At 40.2% G+C, this 12,315-nt stretch overlaps 1 protein-coding gene across 2 annotated transcripts in view; it reads left to right on the top strand.

The window, feature by feature from the left end:
- The first annotated feature begins 2 nt into the window (after positions 1 to 2).
- The window catches only part of Kiaa1958 (KIAA1958 ortholog), a 121,936-nt gene continuing 109,623 nt past the window's right edge, over positions 3 to 12,315 (top strand). Inside the window, exon 1 of one of the 2 annotated variants that reach the window (XM_013023212.1) lies at positions 3 to 139. The gene's annotated coding sequence lies outside the window, so the exon portion shown is untranslated. The remainder of the gene's footprint in view (positions 140 to 12,315) is intronic. The other variant, XM_013023210.1, reaches the window with a different exon arrangement.

Here is a 12,315-nt window from a genome sequence, read left to right as displayed (position 1 = left end):
TGCCCGGCCCTCTGGCCGCTCGCCGTCCGCCCGTCCTCCTCCCTCCCTGCGTCCCGCCCCGTCCAGCCCCCGGCAGCCGGGCTCCCACAGGCCGCCCCGCCGCTCGCGTTCCTATGGACAGACGCACAGACACCTGCAGGTGGGTGAGAGCCCGCGCGCGGGGCGGGGACGAGCGCGCAGACGCGGCGGCCCGGGCGGGGACGCCTCTTTGTGTGGGGGCGGTCGCGCCGTGACCCGCCGAACCCTCCTTTTGTTTCTCCTCAGGGGAGCGCGGCGGGAGTGAGGGCCGGGGACCCGCGCGGCCGGACGTCGGCGGAGGGGATGGGGAGGGGGCGTATGGGGGGGTCGGAGACCCCGGCGCGCGGCGGGCGGAGTAGGGGGGGGGTTCGGGGTCCACGGCCAGCGCTGCGTCGTCGGGGTCCGCGGCCGGGGTCTTGTCGGAGCTGGAAAGGGGGAAGAGAAGACGTGCCTGTTAGTTTGCAAGTCTGAGGTGGTTCTGGGGCCGTGCACGACTCGCTCCCCTCCGCGGGAGGCTCCCCGAGGCGCGTGGTGGGGCGTGTGTGCAGGAACGTGCGCCGCTGGGCTCCCCTATTTATTGTTTCTAGCGGAGGAGGGCTTTCTCCCGGAGGCGCCGGGCGCCCCCCACTCCGCCCCCATCTGAGGCTGCGCACAGTGATTTGTGTTTGTTATCAAATACATCAACAAACGTAGTGTGCCGGGCGGAAGGAGGTGGGGCTGGCCAGAATCACGGTGTGTTTTGTGTTTGTTGGTTTTTTCTTTCCTAGTTGCTAGGCTTTTGAAAAAAATTACTGTTATTTTAAAGGTTAGATAGGGATGTAAAGGGTGAAAATAACACGGCTGTGTGTGTGCGTGTGTTTACAGTAATGCATATATTTGTTTGGAAGGTGTGGAGTAAAGTTTTGATTTCTCCCCCCACTCACCCAGACTTGGGGGTTTTAGGATTAGCATTGAAAAAGAATGTTCTCCCCGGGAAGTCAACTGCTAACCTGTGAGTCCCCAAGGGGTTGCTTTCATGAGGGAGGGAGCTTTCCATTCAGGCTAGAACCTTTCTTTTGCTGGGTTAAGATAGGAAGTCTTTCATTATCTATGAGAAGAACATGAATGTTAGAATTGACTATCCCAACACCCCCATGATTATGCTTTTCTGGTTTTTTTTCTATGTGCCTTTTATGTATTCTATGCATATGACTCCAAAATTGGGTTGTTGTGAATGTTGGAATTTTTGTTTTGAAAATTACTGTGGAATGATATTTTTGATTTATCATACTAACTTTTTTCAATGAACAATTGCATTCAAAAAATAAACCATCTTAAAAACCAATTTTACAGCTTCAGAGTTTTTATGTAGGTCTGAGGTTATAATTTTGTGTTAATCTCGGCCTGCTCACTTCTCAAAAGTAGTCATGCGTACTCCAAGAATTTATTAATAAATATAAACCTGGCATTTACCAGAGAGATTTTCTTTTTACTTTTTTTAACAGCTTTGAGAAGCACCAAGACAATTACAGGTACAGTCATTTGGAGAAAGTGGAGGTTTTCATTTTTCAAGTGTTTTCTTGGTGGAAAAATATTTGTGTTGGTTTCTGTCAGACATAGAAATTCATCAGAAATATACATAATTTAATGTATTTAGGCAAACTAAATTTTTGTCATTGCAGAAAGATGTTTAATATACTTAAAATAGTGATTTTTTTCTAGGAAAAAATTACGTTGTAGATTCTTGCTTCAGTTCATTAGTACATTAATATTATACCTACTTTTAAAAATACCCGGACAACACATTTGTACACATTTTACTTGGAAACTAGAATAGACTTCGTGTAAAAATGGTAGAGTAAGTCCCTTTTAAGCTGGTCATATTTTATTAGTTCCCTCAGTGACTTTCAGTGTAGGTAAATAAATTTAAAGTCTGTGCAAAGGCTCAGAGCTTAGTGTGTGGCTTTGGTAGTGTGTGGCTCTTGACCTATGCTCTCCTCCCCTTTCCATTATGAAGACTCCAAAGAGGAAAAATAATGAAATTAAGTTTGGCCTTAGCTTGGAAAAAAGAATTCAAGACCACTCAGAATTCCATCTAGCTGGTCGAAGTACTAAAAAAGATAAGCTAACAAATTGAATTGCTTGTTTATGCATTTGCCAGTCTGTCAGTGGTGATGATAAGATTTAACAAAGAGTCACTATGTAAACTAAACATTTACACACTATTGCCTGTATTAAGAAATTGCTTTTCAGGTCAGCACAGGAGTGTCTTTGTGGGATCTTAAAGGCAGTTCCTAGCTTTCTGTTTGTTTTTGACTGATAAGTAGGGTTTTGTATTTTTGTTTCACTTTTTTCCTTGTGCAGTTGGAAGTAATATTTTAGTGTAATAAGAAACATTCCAGAGAAATGTACAGATTTTCATTTTCCCCTTTTAGTGAGCTGATGGTCAAGAAGGCATATATTTTTTCTTTTCATTGTTCATGATTGAATTTTTTGTTACTTTTTACATTGTGATAAAAAATGCTACTTTGAGAAAATTTGAATTTATATGAAATTAGATTTTAAACTTACACTGTCTATAGTTGATTTTAATAGGTTTTAAAATCTATAGAGTTGTCTAGCATTTTCCTGTTGGTTAATTATCAAACATGATATATCATTAAAGGAAACAAAATGGACATTTAGTGTTAGTTGAGACCTCCAAATGTTTAGTTTTAGTATCTGTAATACTCAAATAGAAAGCAGAAAGTAGTAACTTTAGTCTTATAGTAGATCTATGAGTTTCATGCAGTTTTTCCAGGCCTGGTTGGGATGCAGGGCTGGCTGGGAAGGGTGGACAGTGACCTCTTGTTGCAGCCTTTATCATCCTGCATTGTTTAAGAACAGCACATGCCTGTGTTGCTTGCTGAAAATGCAGAATTCATACTTGGATTAATATTCTGGTACCAGATGTATGAGGTTGGCTCTAAAGAAGCTTTCTCTCTTACATACTGTCAAAAATAAAGAAGCTGAAGATTGGAGAGAAGCCATTTATTTTGAACAGTTTTATTTTATGACAGTTGTGTTTGTAAAGAAACTGGCTCATAATATTTACTGAAGAGATGTACATAGTTGCCAAAAGAAGCCCTACAGGTTTTCTTTCTTTCTTTCTTTCTTTTTTTCTTTTAAAAAAGTTTCATAGAGCTTAATTCTTATGTGATGCTTCTTGACTTTACTCCTGATTAGTTGATTTATGGACTTTATTTACCAGCATGATTGGAGAATTCTTTTGCTAGACTAAAATTGCACTCTGCCTGTGCTCCAGTGAGTTTCCTAGGTAACAAATGCACTGCATAGATTCCATAATGAGGACTGTGGTTGGCTAGTTACTGTGTAAATTCTGTTGTTTGGTAAAGCTTAGTCTTAAATTCAAATAAAAGGTCAAGAAATCAAAAGTACTAAAAATGCAAATTTTGGAATTTTACTTTGTATCTAGTGCCAATAGAGTTTAATAGGTTTTTCTGAAGAAAGACAAATTATACAACAGTATTTAAGTTTGTTTCTCAGACTTAGACTTAAATGATTGGAGAGCTTTTTCATACTGGTAACGTAACATTTCATACTGGTAATGCTAATGACTCTAGGGTCCAAAAGGATATGTTATCATACTTGCAAATAACACAGAAAGCAAAGGTATGTGGTATTGGACCTCGGTAATACTTTTATACTGGAAAGGATGTAATCACCCAGAAGGAAAATTAGACAACTATATGTGAAATATAGTGCCCAGACATGTTGTTCCTGGGGCAAGTGCTCAAGTGCTCTACTACTTGAACCACACAGCTCCACTTGCAGCTTTATTTGGTGATTAATTGGAGTCTCATAGAATTTACTGCCTGGGCTGGCTTCAGATCTCAGACTCCTAAGTAGTTAGGATTACAGGTGTGAGCGACCAGCTTTCCACTTGTGAAATGTAACTTTACGAAGACACTAAAGTATTTGCGAATCATTTAGAAACATTAAAACATCTACCATAAAAGAACACTTTTTTTTAGTCTAGTTTTTTTTTTCTCTCTTTTGAGCTGCCTAAATGTTAGCATCAGGCAACAGGTTTCACTTTGGTAGCTGTAGGTTAGAGACTAGCTTTCCTTTCTCGCTTACTTCCTTGAAATTTATGGTCTTTGTTCTAGATGCATGACAGTAAGTTGTATGTACTGTGGAATTGTTAGTAATTATTATTTATTTACTTTAAAAAATAAAGCCTGGCGCCAGTGGCGCATGCCTGTAATCCTAACTACTCAGAAGGCTAAGAGCTAAGGATCATGGTTCAAAGCCAGCCTGAGCAGAAAAGTTCCAACTGAGCAGAAGTGGTCAAAAACCACTCAAAAACCAGAAGTGGCTCTGTGGCCCAAATGGTAGAGTACTAGCCTTGAACATAAAGAGGCTCAGGGATAGTGCACAGGCTCCGAGTTCAAGCCCCATGTCCAACCAAAAAAAAAAAAAAACTTCAAAAAACCAGAATTAGCCGGGTGCTGGTGGCTCATGCCTGTAATCCTGACTACTCAGGAGGCAGAGATCTTAGGATCATGGTTCAAAGCCAGGCCAGGCAAGAAAGTCTGTGAAACTCTTATCTCCAGTTAACCAGCAAAAAAGCTGAAAGTGGAGTTGTGGCTCAAGTGGTAGAACATTAGCCTTGAGAGAAAAAACTCAGGGATAATACTCAACCTCTGAGTTCAAGCCCTAGGACTGGCATAAAAACAAAAACAAAATTAATTTTGTTAGAGATATGAAAAGAAAGTGTGTCTTAAGTGGTAGAGGGTTGACCTTGAGTGAAAAAACTAAATGAGAATGCAGGGGCCCTGAGTTCAAGCCCCAATATTGGCACTCAAAAAAATGTTTTTATAGAAGAGGATTAAATGTTCAGCCTGCTTGGTAATTAAACACAAAGTATTCTGGCAATGTAAAGCTGCTTGTTTGTTTGCCAAGACAAGGTCTGGCTGGCTAGCCCCTGCTGCCCATCCGTGTTGTAACCCTCCAATCTTAGTCTCTTGATTGCTAAGAATCAGAAACTGTTTTTTTAAAATCCATATCAAATTAGCATAATTTAAAATGAAATCATAGTTACTGCTGATCAAGGGGAAGAAACAAGGAAGAAAGTTATTCTCATGTATGTTGCTGATACGATTATATTTTTTTCTGTTAAAATTGGAGTATACCCAGGTGCAATTGTCTCATGCCTGTAACCCTAGCTACACAAGATCTGAGAGTTGCAGTTCAGTCAGTCCAGGCAGTAAAGTCTGTGAGACTCTTACCTCCAATTAACTACTCAAAAGCTGGAATTGGAGGAATAGCTCAAGTGGTAGAGCACCAGCCTTGCCCCCCCCCCCAAAAAAAAAAGCTAAGTGACAATGTCCAGGCCCTAAGTCCAAGACCCTTTTACCAGCACCAAATCTCCCTCCCCCACCCCATCTGTATCTAACTGTACAGTTGATTTTTGTTTTATGTGAGTAGAACTCAGATAAATAAGCAGGACATTGTCAGCACTCTGTTCCTACATATGTCCACCTTTGTAGGAGAACTGCCTGCTTCCTCAAGTTGTATCAATTTATACTCCCACCACCATGACTAAATGTCCCAGTTCTTTTGAAAAGCAATTTGACAGAATGTTTCAAGAACTATAAGTATATTTGTAGCAATTTGTCCAGCAGTTCTCCTAATGGGAAAGAAAAGAAAAACGTTCAGTGGATCAAGTTAAATCTGGCTTGCTGAGGCCTAGAACTGTTCATTTCATTGTCTGTGGTTATTTCTGTGCTATAGTGGCAGAATTAAGTAGGTTTGATAGAGACCTTTTAAAGAAGAAAATATTTACTACTAGACCCTCTAAAGTAAAAATTTGCTGATCTCTTTGCTAAAGCATTATTTATAACAGTAGAAGATTGGCAATAACCAGTATGTTTATTACTAATAGAAGAAGCATTAGGTAAATCCTCCATGGAATTGGATATGACCATTTAAAATGATTATGATAGAAATTATTCCATAGACAATATTTACTGGGCAGTTGCCACATATTGAGTGCTTTTCTAGGTTCTGGAAAGTCAGCAGTGAAAAAATGCTTGCTTTTATAGAACTCTGCATAGGGAAAACAGAGACTGAACAAGATAAATGACTAAAATAACATTTAAGAGATAACTGATGAGAAAAAAAAACAAGAAATAATTACTATTACATTTTAGGTAGGATTACCAGGAAAGTAGGAAAGTTAATTGGATGCCTTGATAATTGAGTATGTGGAGGAGAACATTTGAGGTAAAGGGCAAGTAGCCAGTTGGAAATGAACTTGATATGTTCTAGAAGCAAAGAAGTTAAGGCCACAGCAGATTGAAGTAGAGCGAGAGTAGCAAGAGGATTGAGGGGTAACTAATCGGTAGTGGGGTGAAGAGAGTGGACTGTATAGACCTATTCAAGTAGAAACAAGAAAGAATAATCTTTCTGTCTTTGTTTTATTGTTTTGTTTTTGTGCCAGTACTAGGGCTTGAACTCAGGACCAGGGTGCTCTATATTAGCTTTTAGAAACCAAGCACCTTTAGATCCTTCCCAAATTGATCGTCACTTGACCATATTGATGGGTGAGCAACGGTGTCTTAGAATAAGGAGTTGTCTGGTTTTAATTATTAATCTTCATGTGTTTAAGCCAGTTTTTATTTCCTGTTTTATAAATGAAGAAATTTTCTGCAAAAATGAAGAATTTGAACTTTTAATTCCATTTGATGGTATATGTATGTTCCATCACCATTCAATCTGAGGCTGTCTAGTACTTGAGTGATTTGTGTGTGTGTGTATGTGTGTGAGATTAATAATTTATCCTTATCTTTTGTGGGATGGGGGTGTATATGCACGTGTGTACATGTGCTGGTCCTGGAGCTTGACTTAGGGCCTCTGTGCTGCCCCCTGCACTTTTTTGCTGAAGGCTTCTTGAGCCACAACTCCATTTGTGGCCTTTTCGGTGGTTAATTGGAGATAATAGTCTCCTGGCCTTTCCTGTCTGGGCTGAATTTAAACCTTAATCCTCAGATCTAAGCCTCCTGCATACGAAGAATTACAGGTGTAAACTGTCAGCAATTTACCTGATTTTTATCATAAAAATAATATTTTCAGAAAATTAAATCTAAAGATATTTAATGTAAAGCTTCCAAATTCTTAAACCATTATTACAACTATTATTATTACAACGAATTCTTTTGTCAAGTTCCTTGGTTAAGAGCAGACTTTGAGGGCTGGGAAGGTGGCTCAGTGGTAGAGCACTTGCCTTGCATGCTCGAGGCCCTGGGTTCGATTCCTCAGCACCACATAAGCAAAAAGCCAGAAGTGGCGCTGTGGCTCAAGTGGTAGAGTGCTAGCCTTGAGCTGAAAAGCTGAGGGACAGCGCCCAGGCCCAGAGTTCAGGTCCCATCACCGGACCCCCCCCCCAAAAAAAAAGAGCAGACTTTGACCTAGATTATCTGGGTTAAAATTTGTTTTTGGTCCTTGTAAATCTTACATCTGGTCTTTATAAGTGTTTGACATCTGTGCTTTTGTTTCCACATTTACAAAATGGTGATAATAGTAAGAATGTGCCTGTCATGAAGATTAAATAGATTCATGTGGGTATAGTGCTAGGCATATAGGATCATTTGTCTTTGTTTATTTGTGCCTGTCCTGGGGCTTGAACTCAGGGCCTCAGTACTGTCCCTGAGCTTTTTCGCTCAAGGCTAGTGCTCTGCAACTTGAGCCACAACTCTACTGCTGGCCTTTTTTTTTTTTTGGTTGTTGTTGTTGTTATTGGTTAATTGGTGGAGATGAGTCTCACGGACTTTGCTGCCCATACTGGCTTTGAACTGAGATCCTCAGATTTCAGCCTCTTGAGTAGCTAGGATTACCAATGGGAGCCACCAGCACCTGGCAGATAACTTGTTTTTGAAGTTGTAGAGGAAACAGTATTTTCTGGATATCAGAAGAAAAAAAAAAGCAATTGAGTTCAACAAGTCTTTGAGTTGTATAATACGTAAAGTGTAAGTGTCTCTACTTTGATTTAAAGGGTAACACTAGTAATTTATATTCAGGTAGCTCTTGGAAAGGGTTCTTGTTTACTAAAGCAGACAAGAACTTTTCTTTGTTAGTGTCTAGTTCAGGACAGTAAAGAGAGATTTACAGGCCAGGCAAGGTGGTACAGGCTGTAATCTCAGCACTACAGAGGCAGAGGCAGGAGGATTGGGAGTTCTGGGACAGCCTATGCTACAAGGTGAAGACCGTGCCTCAAAATCCAACCCAAAGCCAGGTGCTGGTGGCTCATGCCTGTAATCCTAGCTACTCAGGAGGATGAGATCTGAGGATCACGATTCAAAGCCAGCCTAGGCAGGAAAGTCTGTGAGACTCTTATCTCCAGCAAACTACCAGAAAATCAGAAGTGGCATTGTGGCTCAAGTGGTAGAACACTAGCCTTGAGCTGAAGAGCTGAGGGACAGCGCCTAGGCCCAGACCAACAAAAGCTCCAGGACCAACAAAAACGAACAAAAAACCCAAACCAAACTGTAAGACAGGCACATGATGGTAAAGGGGTAGCCATCTAATAGACAGGGATGAATGAAGATGTAACCCCATCCTTTGGAAGTGTGCCTCAGAAATTCTGATATTTGAATGTTCCCTAACCTCAGAATCTGAAAACCACTGTACTAATAATGAATATAACTAAGCATGAACAATTTTAAAAATTGAAAGTAAGTGATTTTTAAATATTTAGTAAAGGTTTGGCAAATCATGAAGTTTGCAAAAAATGGAATTAAATTTACAGAGTAGCATGGCAGTTTGTGAAAACCAGTGTTTGGTTATGTTTCTTTGTAGTAATTAAGGGTAATTTTATACTTGTGTGTCTCTAATATATTTTATATTGTTTGTGACTGTTTGGGGATTGCACAGAATTTGATTATTTTTTACTGGGGAAAAAAATCTGAAATCTTTTTACTACATTTGTTTTTCCTTTTTTTTTTTTTCTGGTCATGGGGCTTGAACTTAGGGCCTGGGTGCTGTCCCTGAGCTCTTTTGCTCAAGACTAGCACTCTACCACTTTGAGCCACAGCTCCACTTCTGGTTTTGGAGTGGTTGATTGGAGATAAGAGCCTCACAGGGACTTTTCTGCCTGGACTGGCTTCGAACTGCAATCCTCAGATATCAGTGTTCTGAGTTACTTAGGATTATAGGCATGAGCCAGTGGCACCCAGCAATTTCATTTTTTTCAGTAGTGACTTCAGAAGTAATTGCTGTCTTAGCTTTTCATTACTATGACCAAACACCTGAGGTAACAGCTTAAAGGAGGAAAGATTTATTTTGGATCACAGCATGGTCATCTGGCTCCATCACTTCTGGGCCCTTGATGAGATAACATTATGGAAGGATGTGGTGAAGCAAAGCTGCTTACCTCCTGGCAGAGAAGCAGAGAGAGAGAGAGAAACAGAGTATGTGAGCAGGGCCAAGAACTAACTATATGCTTTAAAAGTATACATGGGGCAGCGAAGTTGGCTCAGTGGTAGAGTGCTTGCCTTGCATGCATGAGGCCCTGGGTTCGATTCCTCAGCACCACATAAGCAGAAAAAGCCAGAAGTGGCCCTGTGGCTCAAGTGGTAGAATACTAGCCTTGAGCTGAAGAGTTGAGGGACAGTGCCCAGGCCCAGAGGTCAGGCCCTATGATAGGCAAAAATAATTAAATAAATAAAATATAAAAGTATACTGCAGTGACCCACTCCTTCAGTCCTCAGTGCCTCCTAATAATACCACCAAATGATGACTCTTGAAGTGTTAATTCATTGATGAGATCAAAGTCCTCTGACTCCAATCTTTTCCCAAGCATATCAGCTGTTAAGTACGTCTTTAACAAAGCAGTGAGCCTATTGGGAGGACTCTTCATATCCAAACCACAACCATTGCTTAGCTCATTTTTTAACCTGAATAAATGCAAATTCAGTCTATCTATTTCAACCCTACTAGCTAAATAAGAAAGTTTTGCCTTCCTTGAAGAGTCATGACTTGTAAGATTTCTGTGATCATACTAATTCTTAATAGAACCTGAGTGTGTGTTTAACTAGAAGTGTAGTGGTTTTAGTAGGTTTCTAATAGGTCCATGTACTGCTCTTGTTAGCAGTTGTAGTATTTAATTGAACCTGAAGATCATTTGAAAATTTCAGTATCTGTGATTTAGTTAATAGTTAAGCTAAGGATTTTTAGAAGCATTTGGGGAGTGGAAGGAAGGAAGTCATACATTTATAAAGATCCTCATAAAATTTAGCTCTGCTTTTCCAGCTCTTTGCTGATTTACCAGGCTCTGATCCAAGGAATGGCACATGACTTGAGTTTCCCCCCAAACTTCTTTGCCACTTATTCTTTTTAGGACTCAAGTTGATAACAATGTATAAACATAAGTATCCTTTGGGGGATGTGTAGAATCACAGGTTTTAAAAAATGACTAATTGAGATCCTTGTCAGTTTTATGGTTCCTGAAGATCTTCTCCCAGTCTGTGGGCTTTCTATTGATCTTGCTAGCTATGTCCTTTGCCATACAGAAGCTCTGCACTTCCATACAATCCCATTTGTCCAACCTTTCTTTGATTTGTTGTGTTTTTGGGTCTCTATTAAGAAAATGTCGGGGGCTGGGAAGGTGGCTCAGTGGAAGAGCGCTTGCCTTGCATGCATGAGGCCCTGGGTTCAATTCCTCAGCACCACATAAGCAAAAAAGAAAAAGGCCGGAAGTGGCGCTGTGGCTCAAGTGGTAGAGTGCTAGCCTTGAGCTGAAGAGCTGAGGGACAGCGCCCAGGCCCAGAGTTCAGGCCCCACGACCGGACCCCCCCCAAAAAAAAGAAAATGTCGGCCTGTGCTAAGGAGCCCTATAGTTTCTGCTATTTCTTCCTGTAATGTTTTCAGAGTGTCTGCTTTTATTTCGAGCTCTTTGATCCATTTGGAGTTGATTCTGGTGCAGGGTGATAAATATGGATCTAGTTTTAGTTTTCTACAGGTGTTTAACCAATTTTGCCAGCACCATTTACTGAAAAGTCTGTCTTTCTTCTATTTTTTTTTTTTTTTAGCTCTCCATGGCTATAGGTCCATGGATTCATTTCTGGGTCTTCAGTCCTATTCTGTTGGTCTTCAGGTCTATTCCTGTGCCAGTACCAAGCAGTTTTTATTACTATAGCTTTGTGGTAGAGTTTGTAGTAGAGTTTGAAATTTGGTATTGATATTCCTCCAGCACTGCTCTTTCTGCTAAGGATTGTTTTTGCTATTCAGGGTCTTTTATTGTTCCATATGAATTTTGGGTTGCTTCTTTTATTTCATTGAAGAATGAAGTTGGGATATTGACAGGAATCGCATCGAATTTATAGATAGCCTTTGGCAGTATTGTCATTTTCATGATGTTAATCCTCCCAGTACAGAAGCATGGGAGGTTTTTCCACTTCCTTAGTTCTGCCTTAATTTCGTTTTTCAGATTTTTAAAGTTTTCATCATAGAAGTCCTTCACCTCTTAGTTAACTCCTAGGTATTTTATTTTTTGTGGAGCTATTACAAAAGGGGTTGCTTTCCTAATTTCAGCTATGCTCTTCTCATTATTGGCATACTAGAAAGCCATTGATTTCTGAGAGTTAATTTTATATCCTTCCACTTTGCCAAAGTTTTGGATCAGCTCAAGTAACTTGGGAATGGAGTCTATGGGGTTCTTTTAAGTACAAGGTCATATCATTTGCAAAGAGGGAGAGTTTTACTTCATCTTTCCCTATTTGGATCCCCTTTATGTTTGCATCTTGTCTTATTGCTATAGCTAGGTATTCTAATACTAAATTGAAGAGGAGTGGAGAGAGTGGACATCCTTGTCTCATTCCTGAATTTAGAGGAAATGACTTTAACTTTTCACCATTAAGTATAATGCTGGCTGAAGGTTTGTCGTACACAGCCTTTATTATATTGAGGAATGTTCCATGGATTCCTAGTTTTTCCAGAGCTTTCATCATAAATGGGCGTTGGATCTTGTCGAATGCTTTTTCTGCATCTATTGGGATAATCATGTGGTTCTTATCCTTGCTCTTGCTGATGTAATGAATTATATTAATTGGTTTGCGTATATTGAACCAGCTTTGCATCCCTGAAATGAATCCTGTTTGATCATGGTGTATAAAACGGACAAGGGTCTCATATCTAAAATATACTTAGAACTCAAAACATTAAATCCCCCAACAACACATCTTCAAAGAAACAACTGCATGATAAATAAGTGGGCTGGAGACTTAAAGAGAGGGGCTGGGAAGGTGGCTCAGTGGTAGA

This window comes from Dipodomys ordii, unplaced genomic scaffold (assembly GCF_000151885.1).
Source record: "Dipodomys ordii isolate 6190 unplaced genomic scaffold, Dord_2.0 Scaffold67, whole genome shotgun sequence".
Classification (NCBI taxonomy): domain Eukaryota; kingdom Metazoa; phylum Chordata; class Mammalia; order Rodentia; family Heteromyidae; genus Dipodomys; species Dipodomys ordii.
This window is presented reverse-complemented; position numbering and strand designations above follow the sequence as displayed.